Genomic DNA, 17,873 nt, shown 5'->3' with positions numbered 1-17,873 from the left:
TCCTACCGAAGGATCTTCTCCCGCCGCTTTCTCTCTACAACGGGCCCGTACATACCTACGTATACACCTCTGAGGGATATCACCTGCGCGTTTTCTGATGTTTCGTACTTCGAGATCGTCGTGCCTGTGTGTATATATACGTGTGTGATTTTAACGCCGCTTCGTCGGCAATAAAATTAATCATTCGATTAGGACTAGCCTCTCTTTCACGGCCGTTTAACCGTGTAATGCGTGGCGCTGCGCGGGATAGGAAAAATCGGTAAGAAATAGCGATTTAACGACGCGCTCGTAGGACGCGAGAGCACGAACCACCGTATATATACAGCGAGCGGCGCAGTTAAACACGACGAAAAGAAGAAACAAACGACGATCGCTCGGCTCGCCGATCTTTCAATCATTACCTCATCGCGTATATAACCGTGTTTTTCTCGCACGCCCGTCATATACGTGTATGTATACACGGAATAATAAAAAATACGAGTAACGCACTCGTACGAGCACGGATCGAAAAGACACGGTCTTAGGGGCTGATGCAAGCCGCTATCGATCACCACTCGATCGGCTCTGCGGAATCGCACCAACACCTCCTTGAAAGGAAGAAACAAAAAAGAAAAAAAAAAAATATATGATGAAGAGAAAAAAAAAAAAAAACACATTTTCCTCGCTACGTGTATCCTCCCACTCCGCCACGCTCCTCGCAGCGAAATCTCGGGGCCGTGTATATATATTCTTCTTCGCACCCGAGGCGATCGATGGTACATATACATATAAGCGCAATGCAGGGAGAGCCAACGAGAAGAGAAGCGAACAAGCCAGGAGTCCTTGTACCACTGACATCGGACTGTGGCTGCTAAGCACCGAAACCGCCCGCAGCTATACGAGAGACGTAAGGCCTTTCACTTTCAGGCTCGTAGGCACCACTGCCTCCCAAGTACATACTTACACATACGCTGGTATACGCATCGGGATGCGAAATTACCGTCACCTGTGCGCGCTCCGTGTATACCCGTACTTGTAGGTATCGGGCGCGCGGCTTATAATTATATGCGTGTACCTGAATACTCTCTGGGATGAAGTAAGCTATAGGATGCTGCAGAGGGAGAGAGGAGTAAGCCGATGGCCATAGGCTTGTTAGTGAGTCTAATGAATAGTATAGGTACACTTTCGAGTTTGGCTCGTGTAATCCTTTTTTTTTTTTTTTTTTTTTTTTTTTTTTTTTTTTTTTTTTTTTTTTTTTTTTTTTTTTTTTTTTATGAAAGGTCAAAGATGTTTCAATCCGCAGTTTCCAGCCAAATTCTTTACTCCCCCGCAGTACCGAGTTCACGCGCAAAAAGGTACAAGTTGTTAATTTTACTCGTACACGCGACTCATTCGTGCGTTACACGCGCGCTTGAAATTCCGAAAATATGATTTATGGAATCAAAATGTAATACACACGTCGACTTGTAACGATAACAATATGACTACAATTACCGTACACATCAGGTTAATTCCTTTGGATTAATCAATTCATCAAAAACACACACATATTACCGAGCTCGCGTTTAATTAAAATTTATCGCGTTTATGGCACAAACACACACATAGCAGTTTTATCCCAATATCGCGGCTCAATTAAAATATCTCGTTGCGCAACATTAAAATCACTCGGCCCTAATGAACTTTTGTGCAACGAGGCCCATTATATTCCCCCCTCCCCACCCTTGCGCGTACATATATACATATATATACACATTATATAATTGACTGTTATTATTGCGCCCGCTTCTGCTGTCGTTGTCCGCGTGGTGAAACTTCTTACCACCACCCAACGAGGCACACATATCTCGCCGTAGGCATGTGTCTACGCGAGCCACCTCGAAAAATCAAAGCCCCCACCCCCAAGCTCTCGCACTTATGTATCGGCGTACAGAGCAAACAGAGCTTCGGGAAAAACTTTATACGTGAAAATACCAACGGGCTCAAAGTGGCTTTTTTTTTCAACTCGCGAAAAACCACGTGAGCATGGGAGCACACCGTACTTTCATCGAATTGAGCATCAGTGTCGGACGGGGCTACGAGCGTGACTCAAAACCCTTTTTTTTTTTTTTTTCTCGGAGAGACAAGATCTCGAGAAAAGCCTTCGATGCCTCCTCGATTGGACAAACGAAAAAAATTACCCGGCAGTGCACGCGATACCTAATTCCACCCGGACGGCATAATCGCAGGGCTTATCCGATAAGAGCTAAGACGCACGCATACCTGTCCATACCCCCCCCCCCTCCCCCCGGACGATTCCGCGGTATGTGGAGCGCCTCGCGTAGAATCGCCTATCAATCAATATCGGAAAAACGCGCGTGTACGTTAAAACCGAGGCCCATTACACGCACGAGCGTGTATAGAAGCTCGCGAGAGATCGCCCCCCATCCTCGGGGCTCGCGGAAATTGCGGATAATAGATCACAATTTCGATACATGAAAGCGCGACAGCAGCCACACGTGGGTATATTGTACTAGTGGAAAGCTCGAGGGGGTAGTCGATCGCGATATACTCGTCGTTCTTTTTACCGAAAGGATAATTGCACTGCGCAACCATACACATATATAAACATGGATGTTGTTCTTGGGTGCGTCCGAAGGTATTCTTGTGTATAAAATAACATTCTCGGCGACGGGACAACTTTAGGGTTCTATTCCTGGACAATGGAGAGAGAGAGAGAGAGAGAAAAGTACCCGGAGTGGACAAAAGACACCCCATCAGTGAATGAACCTGTCCGTCAATCGCTCGATTGGGATATAGCTCGTAACGAGTGTCTCCTCCTCCCCCCCATCGGTGTAGCATCGTACCGCCGACACCATCTGCAGTAGACGGATCATCGTTTGTCCACCAGCCAGCGGGTTAATTTTAGCTGGTCCGAGCTTACAGGGTGCTGGTCTACATTTATCCCTTTTCGTCCTTCCGGGTCGTTTGAATCGACGGTGGTGGTTACGGAGGCCTCCTCGCCGTCGCTAAGCGGTCTCATTAACGTGTACGTATATATATATAGTGCAAGCACCTGCGCAACCAAGCGTACCTATATACAATGTAACGCGTGAGAGAGAGAGAGAGAGGCAGAGGTGAGATTGAGCTCATATAAGCGCTGCCTATCTACATCTGATGATGCTGAAATCGATGGGCGTCACGTTGAGTGCGGGGAGGTGAGCTTCTTCGACTCGCAATCGATCGCTGCCGAGATTGCGGGAGAGTGTGAAATTGTAATTCTTTTTTTTTTTTTTTTCTCTCTTTTGTAATCGACTCGCTTGCTATCGGAGGAGGGCAGGTAATTAATTTTTCCGAGCGCGATGGAGAAATAGGTGATGCAGCGGGACGAGATAAACGAGGAGCCCTTTGGGTGGTTAGTCTCACGGGTCGAAAGAAGCAGAGAAACATGGTGACGATGGTGAAATTGATTTACATTTCGCTGAGGGTCCTTAAGAATCGAGAACCTGTACAACCACGTGAAAAAACACACAAACTCTTCGTATTTGTATATAAAATTTGGGATTTTTTAGCATCTCTCCGTTGACATTCCGTGCTTTGAATGATTTTATTCAATGATTAATGCATCAGTCGAATGTAGCGAAATTTGAAACATCTAATAGATCGAGGCTTACCTACTCCCAAAATCGATTCATTATTCAACGTGTGGATATACATGTAATAATGCACTTGAATTGAATTTTTTGTTATTTCTTCCCGTTGTACTGATGCATTCCACCCAGAAACGTATACCGAGGGTACAACTGTATATATATTCCATCCGCTGAGAGCCCAATGGAGAAGAAGAAAACGGCTTACCTATGCGTCCCACAGATGTATCGGCTCCTCGGCACCAAAGTAATGTAATTCAGCTAATTTCGAATTCAGTGACGCAAACCTCGTTTCGACGTACACCTCTGCACGACTTTTCTCACACCTGCAGAGAGAGAGAGAGAGAGCCACTCGAAGAGATGAGTAGGTATATACACCCAAACGAAAAGTCAGACGCCTTGTAGGACACCTGATGTTTTGCCGGCGCGCTCTTAAAATATGCCCATAGATACACGGACTAACAAAACAGACGGACACCGCGTGCACCGACACCGCAGCCTGTATGCCGTATCGTCTTTACTGACTGACACATCGCACGTGCTTTGTATGTGCACCTTTGGCACACATCATGTTGCAGCCACTCGATCGATTTTGACGAGCTGTTGCACGTGTTTTCTCCCCCCCCTGTCCTATACCTATGTATACCCAAGAGATTTTGAATGATTATCGTCCTAAATTTTCACAGTAGACAACTCCTCTCGATCGTCCCGTCGCAGCGAGAAAGCTGCCATCCGCGTGAGTCGTGTTTGTTTGTTTTTCATTTCCTTCCCCCCGAAGGATATGCCCGTGTCCTGCATACGTCACAATTTTCTTTTCCCATCGACGCGGCCGATACAAGCATTGGATTGTACGGGTGGTGGCGAGGAGCGTTGCTCCACCGTCCAATATACCATACATGTATATATACACTCGCTACGTATACAATAATTAAAAGTTAATTAACGCTGCCGAGCGAGCCTGTGTTTTAATTGAATACTTGCGAATTTTTACGCTTTGCGAGTATAATCGTAGGTATAACGTACACAATAATACACATACGCTATTAGGATTGTGTGGCCAATTAATGGAAAAAAAAAAACAAAAAAAAAAAAAAAGATCGTTACACGCGAGTGTCTATTATGTTCGCAGCCCATCGTTGCTTTGAAAAATTGATACGTGTTGTTTAACAATCGAATTTATAATCGAGAGAGAGAGAGTTACGACACACACGTATATGTATACATGCACATGGGATCGCACAATTAATAACCTTTTATACATCCAAATCCCGTTCATCGGCGAATAGAGGAGGGAGGGGGGATATATAAAAAAGAAAAAAAAAAAAAAAACAAGACGCGATGGAATATAATGAAATACACTATCCGTGTAATAAAACTGCTCATTTTCGATATTTACGAGCGACAAATAAGCCGCGCGCTCGCGCGTACACACACGGATACACATCCATACGGACGGACGGACGATCGGTTTCGTTTAAAATCTCCTGGGCATTAATGCGCATTGACTCTCTTAATTTATTACACCTCACGTGACTTGGACTCCTCTCTGGCCGCTGTTTATATGTATATATATATACACCCGTGCGCTAATGAAACCTGGAATATTCAACAACAACCATAATGTATGTGCCGTGGTGTGTGTGTATGTATGGGTATACACATCAGGATGACGAGAGGCTTTGCACTCCGCACCACCGCGAGGCCGGCAATTTTCGAATCATCGATAAATCCTCCGGGACTCCCTCGCAGCTACTAAATCAACGGGGGACAGATATACCTTGGAAAAGGAAAAAGAGAGACTCCGTTCGGTGATGTGTATACAGGCTTTACTTGGGAGAATATGCTGAGGTGTATGTACATCGAAAGAATATAATGTATAGGTTCGATTGACAAAAATAATTCACGTATCTCCCCTTGTAAGTATATATTTTAATCACTTTTTTTTTTTTATAAAAAAAAATGTTTTTAGATTTAGGGAGTACAGTTCCGTGATTGATCTCGCAACGCGGTGGTGGCAGCGGTGCTCGTACTTAGATAAAATCAGAACGCGTGTACGTACGTAAACACATATTATAAATATATATATATATTACATAATACATACGCACTCGTGTATACCTAAACGCCAGCGTAATAAAATTGTACCGCAAATTAATTTAAATATCAAAATATAAATCAAGTCGCTTTACCAACAACGTATGCGTGTGTATACCTATACACATAAACATATATATACAAACGTGTGTGACTACGCCGACCAAATTAAATCAAACTGTCGGTATGCATATCGATTTCGGACTTCACGGAGATTGCATACACAGATATAAGTATACATACGCGATTCGATGCGAGTACATATCTATTTTCATTCATTTCGATTTTTAATTACATTTGCTCACCCCCACCAACTATATTATTCTGATCTCGATATCTTTCGCTTGTACCCAATAGTGCAGGTATACGGTACTTTGATGATAACTCGCTGTCGATCGGATGAAACGATTACAATGTATAAACTCTCGTTGACACGAAAGAGCATATAAATTTCCTCGTTCCGTCTGTCATCCGGCATTCCCCCCTCTCTCTCGCCCTTTCGAGTCATTTTCCCCGGGTACATCGTCAGAAGCCCCGCAGCGGTGGAATGTAAATTTCACGGCTCTACCGTCGCGATGGCTGCTCCTTCAAATTCGCCACCTTCTACTTTGTTTTTTTTCGTGCTGTCGGTGCCATTATGTGACCAATTGTATCCACAGTTGAAACTCCAACGAAAAACGTAGCTAATAAAATACAGAGCGATTCTATGGGTACACCTTGAAGATTTCCAGGTGCATTGAAATATTTTCTTGTACACAGCACGCCATGACGCATCGAGAGGGCGCGATTCTTCATGTTACCTTGCCACTTTACTTTTTACCCGACTCCTTCGACTTTTATTCGCTCCTTCCCCCCCTCTCGGAGGAAAGATTACCGCCGTGTCCTCTTGTTACATTCCTCCCCTGCAATCGTTTGTTTTGGCCTATCCGCCCTGTAATTGGCAATTGCTCGTGTAAGACACGATAACGCGGCGGCGTCCCAGTAGATACGGAAGCGTCCGGTCGGACCTGTATATCCTCGCGCCGGCTACTGGTATACAAAACGGGACTAATTGGTGAGCGCCCCCCCCCCCCCCCGATAGCAAAACTCTCGTGTATACATTATTGTTATCCTCGGCGCTTGTTCGAGCCGTAAAAATTCTAAATATAAGAGCGTGAACCAACCCTTGGCGTCGCGAGCCGGTGATGAGCTTTGGCGATACACGCGTGGATATGATTGTATACCTACACACTTGTACGAAATATCTCCCTTGGATCTTCGATGCGCGCACTTCCCTGTATATTGCGTGCGCGTCTATAATTATTCTGTATACCGATGCATGTAATCGTCGTTGTACTTACCGCGCTCATTATTTTATAGATGGAAGAAGATGAAAAAAAAAAAAAAGGAAAGGGACACCGCGTGGTCGTCGTCGGGGGCACACCGTCCTTGTAAGGCCACTCGCGGGTCTCTCTCGGTATGCGCGGTACAGGTCATATATGTGTATATGTTATACCCTGCACAACGCAATAGCTGACTGCAGAGTGAGAGGAGCGGCACTCGATGCCAGCGAGGAATATATATATATATATAAAAGGTGGCATGGACAACGCCGCCCCGACCCTGCCTCCCCCTGTCGCTCGTAAATAAGTACAAGTATTGTGTATACGTAAGAGAGTGCGTGTATACACGCGTATTACGTACACGATGAAAGTATTGTATCTTTGTATAGGTATATACGAGAAAGCTTTTACTGTATATTATAACTGCCTTTTACATACATACATAATATATACATATATATATACATAGTAGTACAAGAATGTATGACATGTTAATATGCGGATGGAACAATTCTTTCCTGTATGGCGGGGGCTGATGGTGTAAGAATCGAACCGAAGACCTGCGCTTCCTGTTGAGCCGCCCAGTGATGGTCATACCGTCATACCGTGGCTTTTTATTCCTCGCGTCGGTGCACGCACTTTTGTGTCACTTTGACTATGGTGTATAAATATGTCATAGATTTCGTCGAGCCCCGGTGCGTGGAATAAAATACTTACACCGGGCATTAAAATGTAAATAAATTATACTGCACTGTTGTGTATACGTATATATACACGTGCGAGCGTAGCGCCGAGCGCTCGATTATAAAACAATAGGAGTCGTATAGGTAATTTTCGGCCTGGGCCAAAAATCCGGCGATCGACAACCGGAGCCGTGTCAACGGCCTCTCGCATCCGCAGAACAATAGCCGCCTACACCGACGCGCTATTATCATCCTCGTCTTTGCTGCAAATTTATTATTACTCGCTCCCTTTCCCCTCAAAGACACTTTCGCCCTCGCAAGTGTTCTGTTTTTTTTTTTTTTTTTCCTCTCTTTGTCACCTTAAGAGCTCGTTTAATCGTAGATCGAACGAATTCTTTCAATCACACGTACATCGAGATGGGAATAAGAGGGAAAAAGGTGTATCCGATAATGTGTGGGCGGATTTTTACCAACAATTTTTATCGCTGGTGCAGACGGTGACGACGACACTCCTACACCTCGGGGGGATATCGCATGGGATCGAAGAACCGAGGGGCATTGTGTCGCGCGCGCGCCCGTACAATGTACAATGCGGCGAGGGCGTTTCTTCTTTTGTCGGGCGGATGTATCACTGCGGCTCATATATGGGCGACGGCGACGATTTTCCTTTAGTTGTCTGTGTGTGTGTGTGTGTGTGTGTATACAAATCAAGCAAATTAGACGTGGCGAAACAATGCTGAGGCTAATTTTCGCTTTGCCCCGGGGGTGAGGGGGAAAACTTATAGCGATGCGTCTGCAATTGAATGGTAATCGGGTAATTGATGGTTCGTGCCTTTTTTTGTTCCCCCCCCCCACTCTGCAGATTTTCAATTCTGCGCTGCTGTAAAAATACACCTCGCAAAGAAAACAGTGATTTCATCAGTGCATAAAACCATTTCCGATTTGCAGTCGCGGTCCAAAGTGGCCAAATGATTTATCGTAACATTATCGACCGGCTGGGGTGATTTTTCGCCAATCCAACGAAGTAGTGAAATTAGAAACGCCAAAGGTGAAAGTGATATAATAATGTATACGTATTATGTAGGAAGGTATAATATTGTATCTTCCCCCTCTCGGAGGCTGCATGCCCCGAGCCAATGCGTCAAATGCTTGATTAATCAATGTTTATACCTAACGCCACTGCCACGCAGCCACAGTACGTGCGTGATGGGCTGGGGAAGAGAGAGTTCGAGCTCTCCTCTACAAGCTTTTTTCTTTATTTTTCTCCAGCCTCCTTTTTGTTACTTACGTGTCGTAAGCGCTTGCAATTTTATTAATACCAAAGAGCTTGATGGAATCTTGGTAACTTATCATTAGTATAACTATTGATACTGAATTCCGTCCAACGATTTGGAAACAAATTTCGTTCGTGTTTCGTTCAAACGAGTACACCCTACTCCCCGACGATCCAACTGAATCATTAAAAGCCGCAGTGACGCGAAAAAAAAGAGCAAACAAGCGAAATGTTAATCGGGGCACAGTTACGCACGCGACGCGTGGGCAAACAAAACCAAGCCGCAATAAGCCGAGAAATCAGTCAATTAAGCCGATCGCAATCGAGAATCGGTCGAACCGAGCAGCGCAAAGGCTACGTATATATACGCATGCGTATCCGAACCCTATAGGCGTTTCATTAATCCGTCCGTGTAGCACAGGCCTCCCGTATATATACACACACTCGCAACAACTAACAGCCGCGGCAAGTCCCCGATTAGTGCTACATACGCTGCGACACACACACGCGCGCTCTTCTTCTTCTTCCCAGCTCCCTTTAGCTGCTCCTCGCGGGAGAGAGGTGTATATCTACCGATTTTTTGCTCCTCCGGCATTATCATTCGCATCTCGCGCCCACTAAACGTGTAATTAGCCGGGGGAAATTCTAGGTGACGGCGAGAGTAGGCGCGCGAGTGAAAAAGAATAAGCGATCCATCCGTCTCTTTCTGTGCCTCCGCGGCCCGTTTTTACCTCCCTATGGGGAAGCCGGAGTTTCTTCTTTATCGTTAACGCGTAATGATCGGTTGCGCATCGGCACGAGGCCAGGGTGATGATACACGGCTCTCCGTTGGCTGCATTTATAAATGACCTATACGTCGCGTACGATTTGTTTTGGAATCGTATTGGGAAACACGGGGCTAAAAGATCGGTATGGGTATTATTAATTTATTCGGATGCCCTGTTCAAAAAAGCCGAGAAGCACTACACGATGAAAATTGTGTCCTACAGTGTATATAAAAGCTCGGATGCAACAGTGATACCATCCCAACCACCATCAGCTGCGTTTCCTCGCAGAGTCTGCTCTCTCTTGGCAGGGATCGTTTCTCAGAAGAACGGAACTGGAAAAGCCTTGGCATACGAGCAAGGCGCGGCTCATCAACAGCTCTATACATCAGTACCTATATATTGCATACCCGCTCACTGGCTACGTCCTTCCTTCCTATGCCCTTTTGTAAGCTGCACACACAGGTATATCTGTACTGGTATAGAGTAACCGCGATTCCACAGAAAAGCCGCGAGTTTTATCGTTCCAGTTCGGTATGTGTCTCTGTACGCCTGCAGGGCTCCTCGGCCGATCGATCGGTCCATTTTAGGTGACTCGATCCGCGGGCGATTAATTGAATCTTTCGCGTCACCGCCGCTCCAACCGAGCGCTTTTCCATTATACGATTATATACATCGCGTATATCCGACTCTAGGTTTCGGAGCTCGAGATTTTCATTATTCAGGGTATCGCCGATGAAGCTTTTCGGGGAAACGGGCCACAATTAATTAAGAGTGAACGTCGCGCTCGCGGTGCTATACGTTGTCACCGTACAACCGTGGGTGTATATTTTCGTCGGTCGGTGGGTCACTCGAGCGCCCACCGCAAATCAACTCTGACTACCCATATACGTATATATATTATACACGCACGAGAAATCGAGAACTTTGGGCTTTCGACGGAAAACGTGAATAGAATAGAATAGAATATTCAATTTATTAAAACCGTGTGGTAGAACCACGTACAGCTCTCACAAATTAATGTACAATTAAACAAATACTAGATTAGAATATAAATACAATATACATAAACAATTTCTCATGAGCTAAGTTTCAGCTTAATTACTACAATGTTCAAAAGATTACCAACAAATAAGTATTCAATATCACGTGATTAAAGAGCATAGGTATGATAAAATAAAATTTACAACAGGTACAAATTTATGTTAGATGAAATAAAATTAATGAGTTTATAATAACTACACGCTTAATTTGTACACTGTTATTAACGTTGAACGTCTTTGAGCGTCTTTCGTGAGAGAGGGACTTCCGAATAAACATGACTTTTTCGGCCGGCTCGCGTATACGTATCCCATTGTTCACGTGTACCCGCGATTATTCATCGGTCGAGTTTTTCCGGTGTTCCGCGCGTAAATGCAAATATATACCTACAGGGGGGGGTGAACAAAAAGAAAATAATACGGAGAACGACCAAGTCGAGCTGTATACCTAAAGGGAGATAAAGGACGGGACTACCTATATGAGGTGTATATATACGAGGCAGTGTGGCACGCGCCAACAGTGCCCGTGTGTAAGTGTATATATACACAGGTCGGATGCGGATGGATCAGGTTCTCGCGGTTTTTCCGCAGCCCCCTCGACTCTGCCGGGGAGGTTTGGTTTTTTTGCGCCCAGGGGGGCGGCGTGCGTTCGGGGGGCATTCTAAGTGGTTAATTAATTGGCGTACGGGGGAGACGCGGAGGTTGTTGAGCCCAGCGTGTATATTACAACCGGGGATTCGAGGAAGGATTTCCCGCAGCTTATATTGTAATGAGCTTTTTGCCCGCGTGTAAGTACAACCAATAGGGGGGGAGGGAGGACGAACAATGGATAGCTACGAAGATAATATACATTAGATCAGTGTCGATCTCGTCGATGATTGTTTAATCAATACGTGATATCCATGTGCTTCGGACTCATTGGTATACACGGTGCGCTATCGTATCGGTAGCTCTCGCGATCGCGAAATACAGTCCGGAGACTCTCGCGGTTTTCCGCATTGTTTTTTTTTTTTTTTGTCTCTTCAAATCCACACGTCGTCGTAGGCGGTCCGCGTGCGATGCAGCGAGAAACACACACATGCAAGTGCGTGTGCGAGGTCCGGTTTGTCGAGTCATTGTGTGCGTACGAGGTACACGTCGTATCGCGGCTGCACTTTAAAGTGGTTAATTAGATATTTTTTTAGTCGCGTGCTCTCGCGCTGGGCCCCTTACAAGGAGTTCTTGCGCGGACGCGAGCGCGATATTGGGATGTCGAGCGTGATAGGGCCAAGTGTACAGTTGAGGGACGTGTGTTTTGTTCGTTTGATCGGTATACTCCCGCAGCTGGTCAGCAAGATTTGGCGCAGCTTCATACTCATGAGGCAAAAATCAATTGCGCTTTGAGCGGCGGATCGCACGAGGTATATTCATGAAGCTGGAATCGATGGTATATGCAAAGGTATCCGATCGGATTACAAATCGCGGTATTTTCGCCGTTTCGTCAATCATGTGATTTGGACAGAGATCCAGCGAGGAAAAATCCCATACCCACTCGGATAGCGCCAACAATAGCTAGGGGCTAACGAACCCCCGATAATCCGCTACCACCACATCGCCTTAAATAATAAAAGCCATCGGAGTCGCAGACGCGTATATAGACTCCATGACGACCCAGATTTGCTCGCGATGTGACAAATTAATGAGCGACGTCCGGTGTCACGCGTATATAAATGTGTGTGTGTGTACACGTTACAACCGATCGTATGCATGGAATTACAGTTTCACGAGTGTCGTTTACACCGCACGTCTATTTATCCCCGGGTCGGTTGAGGTGACGTCTCCATCTCGTGGAAATATTGGATTTTGACGCTCGATGAGAATTTAATCACACACCCTCGGAGGAGATCCTTCGCTTTTTTCCCCCCCCGTTCCGAGATTCAACGTCATCTAAACAAGCGCGTGTGTACACAGTGCCAGCGGAAACAGTACCGTTGCGCGGTTTTAAAATAGCACACGTCACGGATATCGGGCCGCGCGAGAAGCACCTCTGAATATAATTCATTTAGCTCATCCCGATGCGACGCGAGCTCTATTATTCATATACGCCGGTGCAGGTTCGTTGGCAAGTGGGCGGAGACGCTTGACGACACGTAGCTCTTTGATTATCGAGTTAGCCGGCGTGTATTTCTGAACTCTATAGGTCGATGGACCGATTTCCTACTCGCTTGCGCTTTAATCGAGTCGGGAAACACCGAGCAAGCTGGAAAGGAAAAAAAAAAAAAAAAAAAAAAGAAAAAATCGAGCCACTTGCGCCGGACGCCCGCGCACTTGGATAAGAAGGACCGATGCAACGAGCGATTTTGCACCGAGCGTCAGCGCGACGTTATTATCAACATGTAGCGTATACCTACCGAGCCAAGGGCGAAGGAGTCGAGTTGTGTATTTATACACTCCCGGTGGCGTGGGCGAGCAGGACCAATTCGCGTCTCCCACACGTGCCTCGCTCGCTCGTGAGCGGCGTCCTTTGCTCTCCCGCCGAGACTCGACGACTCGTGTATCGCGGTCTGCTTTTTTTCCCTCGTGGGACGCGATAAGTGCGTCGAGGAATACTTTACGCCGGGAGATATACACACCGGATGGATGATCGGTCTTTGGTGCCGATTTTATTGCCCCGCGCCTCAATGTGTATACTTGTCATTGAACGTAGTGACGAATAGTACAGAGTTTTGGAGGTAGATAGCTGTACGCGGTAAAATTAAACACAAGAAAATATATCGAGCAAAGCCAAAAGGGAAGGGGGAATATAATAAGGTATACGTGTATGCGAACGACGCTCTCGGCTGATGTTAATTTTTACGGGAGGAGGAGAAAGGCCGCGAAACGAGCGTCTTCCTTTTTTTTTTTTTAAGGGGAGCGCGCTCGCATTTTCCGCATATTATACGGGGCCTGTAAAGCCGAAAAAAAAAAGAGTGAGCCCAATGGCGAGCTACCGCTTTTATTGTCCCTTTCATTTGACGCCGCGCACAGCCTCCGGTGCAGCTGTGTACGGCTCTCTCGTTATCGAGATCTCTCGCGTATGCGAAGCGCAGTCGTCGCACCGTGTGATTTCTTTTCTCTGTGGTGTTGTATTTTACACTTTCTGGGGGAACCGGAGGGATGGGTCTGGTGAATGTTTTAACTGAGGTGGGAAAAAAAAAAAAAAAGGTTTTTTTTTGTCGAATCAATAAGCTCGCCAATGACGTACACGAGAACTTAACGGGAACACAATACACGTCTTTTACTTTTCTAATAATGGCTTTTATGTAATGCACTTTTACGCTTGTACTTTGGGAGGTTTTTTTTCTTTCTATACGATCCCGGCAATTACAAGCGATTTTCAATTAATCTCTAATTGGATGTAACGAACAGCAGCAGCAGCAGAGATGCAAGATAGCGTTATATTGGATTTCCTCGTCTTTCGGAAGAAAATTTTACGCTCCCGATTTATCGACGCTTTTCTTCGTAATTGTTCCCATACGCTTGAGGTAATAATTAGAGTGCCCGGAGATCCGACGATAACTTTTGAGCTGTAAATAACAGCATAGCTATACACACACACATATATATATATATATATGCACATGTAATTCCCGTATACTGTGAATGGAAATTGAATTCGTAGGTGATTTTGCCGATTTGCAACTTTTATATCTGTACAAGGTATATTGTATATAAATGAAATGTAATCGTTAATGTGGAAGCCACGCCATGCATCTTCGTTGAAAATAATGATAATAAAACTCGAGGAGAAATGTTTTGGCGTCGACAACGAAACAACAACAGCCACGACTCCCGATGAAAAATAACAACCTGTTCGGCTTGTAAAAGTTCATACCCGCGTACATAATATACAACAACGACGACGACGACGACGGGCGTACGTGTATACGTATATATGCATGTTATATAGCCGGGAGCAACGTAACGAGCAACTTATTGCTACCACTTGGCTCGGCCGGCGCGTGTATATAGGTATATTGACCGCATGTTATAATATTGTATGCACCCACGCTTTGTATATACGACACTGGCCCGTGGTGGCGTACATTTAATCGCGCTATTACGGCCATTAGCCCTCGAGGCGACGATGATTATATTAATTGCCCCGCTCCCATACCCACGTATGTTATACGTGTATAATATGCGCGGCAATCGGTAGAGGCGATCGGCCTCTCCGTCGAGAGGGTGTGGGCGTATAAATATGCGCTCTCGGCCACAGCTATGCATATACACGAGCTCCCGCTTTTCTGAGAGCTTCTGTTCCGATAGTGCCATTTTTCCGGTCAAACGAGTAAGTCTCGTATGGGACTCTGACGCCTGATCGGTAATGGCTTTTCCTTGCCTGTTTGTTTGTTTGTTTGTTCGCTGACAGCGAGGGCGAGGTTTGACGCATTGCTTATTGTTTCGGATTTTTTCATCCAATTGCCAACCTATGTAAATTGACCATATACAAACGCAGATAATCGATCGGACGGAAACGCTTTTCAAAACTATATGTTTCACTGTAGCTCATCGTATATCTGCCGTGCACCAAAACAATTTTAAAGTGTAACTCTTTCCGTGTGTGTATATGTATACATCAGCCTCGGCGCGCGTGTACCTCAATAACCCATTCCCATGCGAAACATGTATATCTCGGCTCGTGAAAAGTTCATCCTCGACGGCTTCCAGAAATATATGTACACGCATCGAACCTAATTGCCGTCCAATGGGAGCAAAAACTAAATAGTATTTTGAAAATGAAAAAAAGATTCCTCATCGCGAAGGAACGCGGGGTATCAGGGATCGCGCGAAAAGTGCCCGAGATATGTATACACACGCGAGAGGCTCCCGATAAGTGCGGCGAATCATCTCGCGCGTCTCGTGCGTTATCTTGCATACCCATGCACTCTCCCTCGGAAGGGGCTCTCCAACTTTTTTTTTTTTTTTTTTTCCTCGAGAAAACGATGCGCTCGGGGAGTCCTTATCGACTGTTCGGGCAGTGAAGGTACGGGATATGTATACCCACTCGCGTAATGAGGCGCGCGTGTGTCACACGAGTATTGACTCGCCGGATTTTGCTGATTTATCGGAACGCGCCGATAGGGACACGGTGTTTTCGGGCCCGAGAGTGAATTTACGGCCTTTCGCGGTGTCGCGCGCCAAAACTTTCTCCTAAAACTGACCGTACGCGTGTATACACTTAGGAGGGGGGGAGAAAAAAAAATTGAAAAGTCACTGTGCCATTGATACAAGCGAAACCTGATCCCCCCTCCCCTCGCTGTTATTATAAACGTATACGTAATAATTAAGACGGTACGGTATGATATATATGTTTCCACCCATCGCGCGCTCGATCATCAGCAAAAAGGAACACAAACACGTCAGAAGAGAGCTCATCTCTTATATATATTTTCTCTCTACGTCTATACACGAGGTGCCTTCATAGCGGTATTATCTATGTACTCAACAGGTCGGTATATAATATTTGGTTTCCAGCTCGTGTGTACCATTGAAAAATGACAGTGGGGCCCATAGATTGCCCCCAATCGCGGGTATACACGGGTTGTAGGTACCTGCTCCTCCGGCTTTCTTGTTTTCTTCTCTCAACGCTCTCCAATAACCACACGTCTCGTATACAGTTACACACCTCGACTCGGGACTTATTATTTCCCGCGAAACAAGACAACAGAGGAAACAATCGTCGTATACGTTATTTTTGCTTTTCGCGTCACCTTAAATCACGTACATATACACATTTTTCTTTTTCTTTTTTTTTTTTTTTCAACCGCGTCATTGTAAAATATATACACGTATGGCAGGTACCCCGACGCGAGTTCATTCATCAGCCGAAACGTAATGAATTTTTCAACGAGCCTCCTTTGGTTGAAAAAAAAGGGGGTAGGGGAGGAAAAAGCGACTTCCTCGTCATTTTCAATCAATTATGAAAGGTATAGCGGCTACCTGGTGGGGAAAGGGGGAGGGGCGATGAAAAATGCATCCACAGTCGAGCAGGAATCTCGAGCAGAGTCGATGCATCCGCGGCCGGCGATGGAAAAGAAGGAGCCGCGCAGAAGAGAGGGAGGAGATGGACGAGGAAGGAAAAGGGCCGAGAGCTGGCTGCTCGTTAATGATTTGTTGCCTCCCGTACAGAAACATTTAAGAGCCCCCCCCCCCTCTTCTATGCGCACCGGCAAGAAAACCGTATATCTACGATCCCATCTCCGCCTACGATAAATATACCTCTTCCGCCGCGATGCTACCGGACCTTGTCAATGGAAATCGGCGTGCCTCGCCGGTCTCCTCTCGAATTTCAAATGACCGCCAGTGCTCGCCGTAATTAGCCCTTCCTTTTTATGAGCCATTCGCGGGGGCTTCCTCTCTCTCCGCAACTCCGTGGGACTCACTTGCACCGGCTCTGATGCGCGAAACTTGACGTATTACCGATATGAACTACGGTCCCACTGTACTTTTCAATTTAGAGCTACGGCTAACTTTTCTCGGAAACCAAAGCTCTTTCGCTCACTGGTGTACATCCCATTGTTTCCTTTTTTTTTTTTAACTTTTCAAAATGGAAAAAAAAAAACAATGGGATATCCAATAGCCCGAGGCATCCCTCAATCCTCTCGAGGATGAGGCACACGCCACCGTTGTCAGGTACATTATCTACGCTTCTCCCCCTACGTATACGAGTATATACTGTATAGTTTCCCGATACATATCGCCAAGTGCAAAACAGACAGTCCGCTGTAAGGACAACGCTGTGTAAATTTTCCCGGTCTCATTTCTCCGTTTGTATACGTTCACCCAGAACTGCCGGATGCGATGTGAAATTCGTCGCTGGAAAAGTGACTGTTCGAACTCTCTCTGATTGGGATCGGTGTAAGGTCTGCCCTTCCGGCAACTCATTTTGGATCATGGGTTTTCCAACGGAGGGATCCGAAAAATCTTGGAAAGTTCAGCTCTCCCATCCTCGTGCTAAAAAAGAGAGAAGAAGAAGAAAAAAATACACACAACTGGAAGAGGAAAACTTGGCGCTACTTCCTATAGCCATTGAATACACCAGCGTCCCTCTATTCTGCCATTCATTAT

Source organism: Copidosoma floridanum, unplaced genomic scaffold (genome assembly GCF_036245765.1).
Source record: "Copidosoma floridanum isolate Cflo_tuat_1 unplaced genomic scaffold, Cflo_Japanese_pri ptg000006l, whole genome shotgun sequence".
Taxonomy (NCBI): domain Eukaryota; kingdom Metazoa; phylum Arthropoda; class Insecta; order Hymenoptera; family Encyrtidae; genus Copidosoma; species Copidosoma floridanum.
This window is presented reverse-complemented; position numbering follows the sequence as displayed.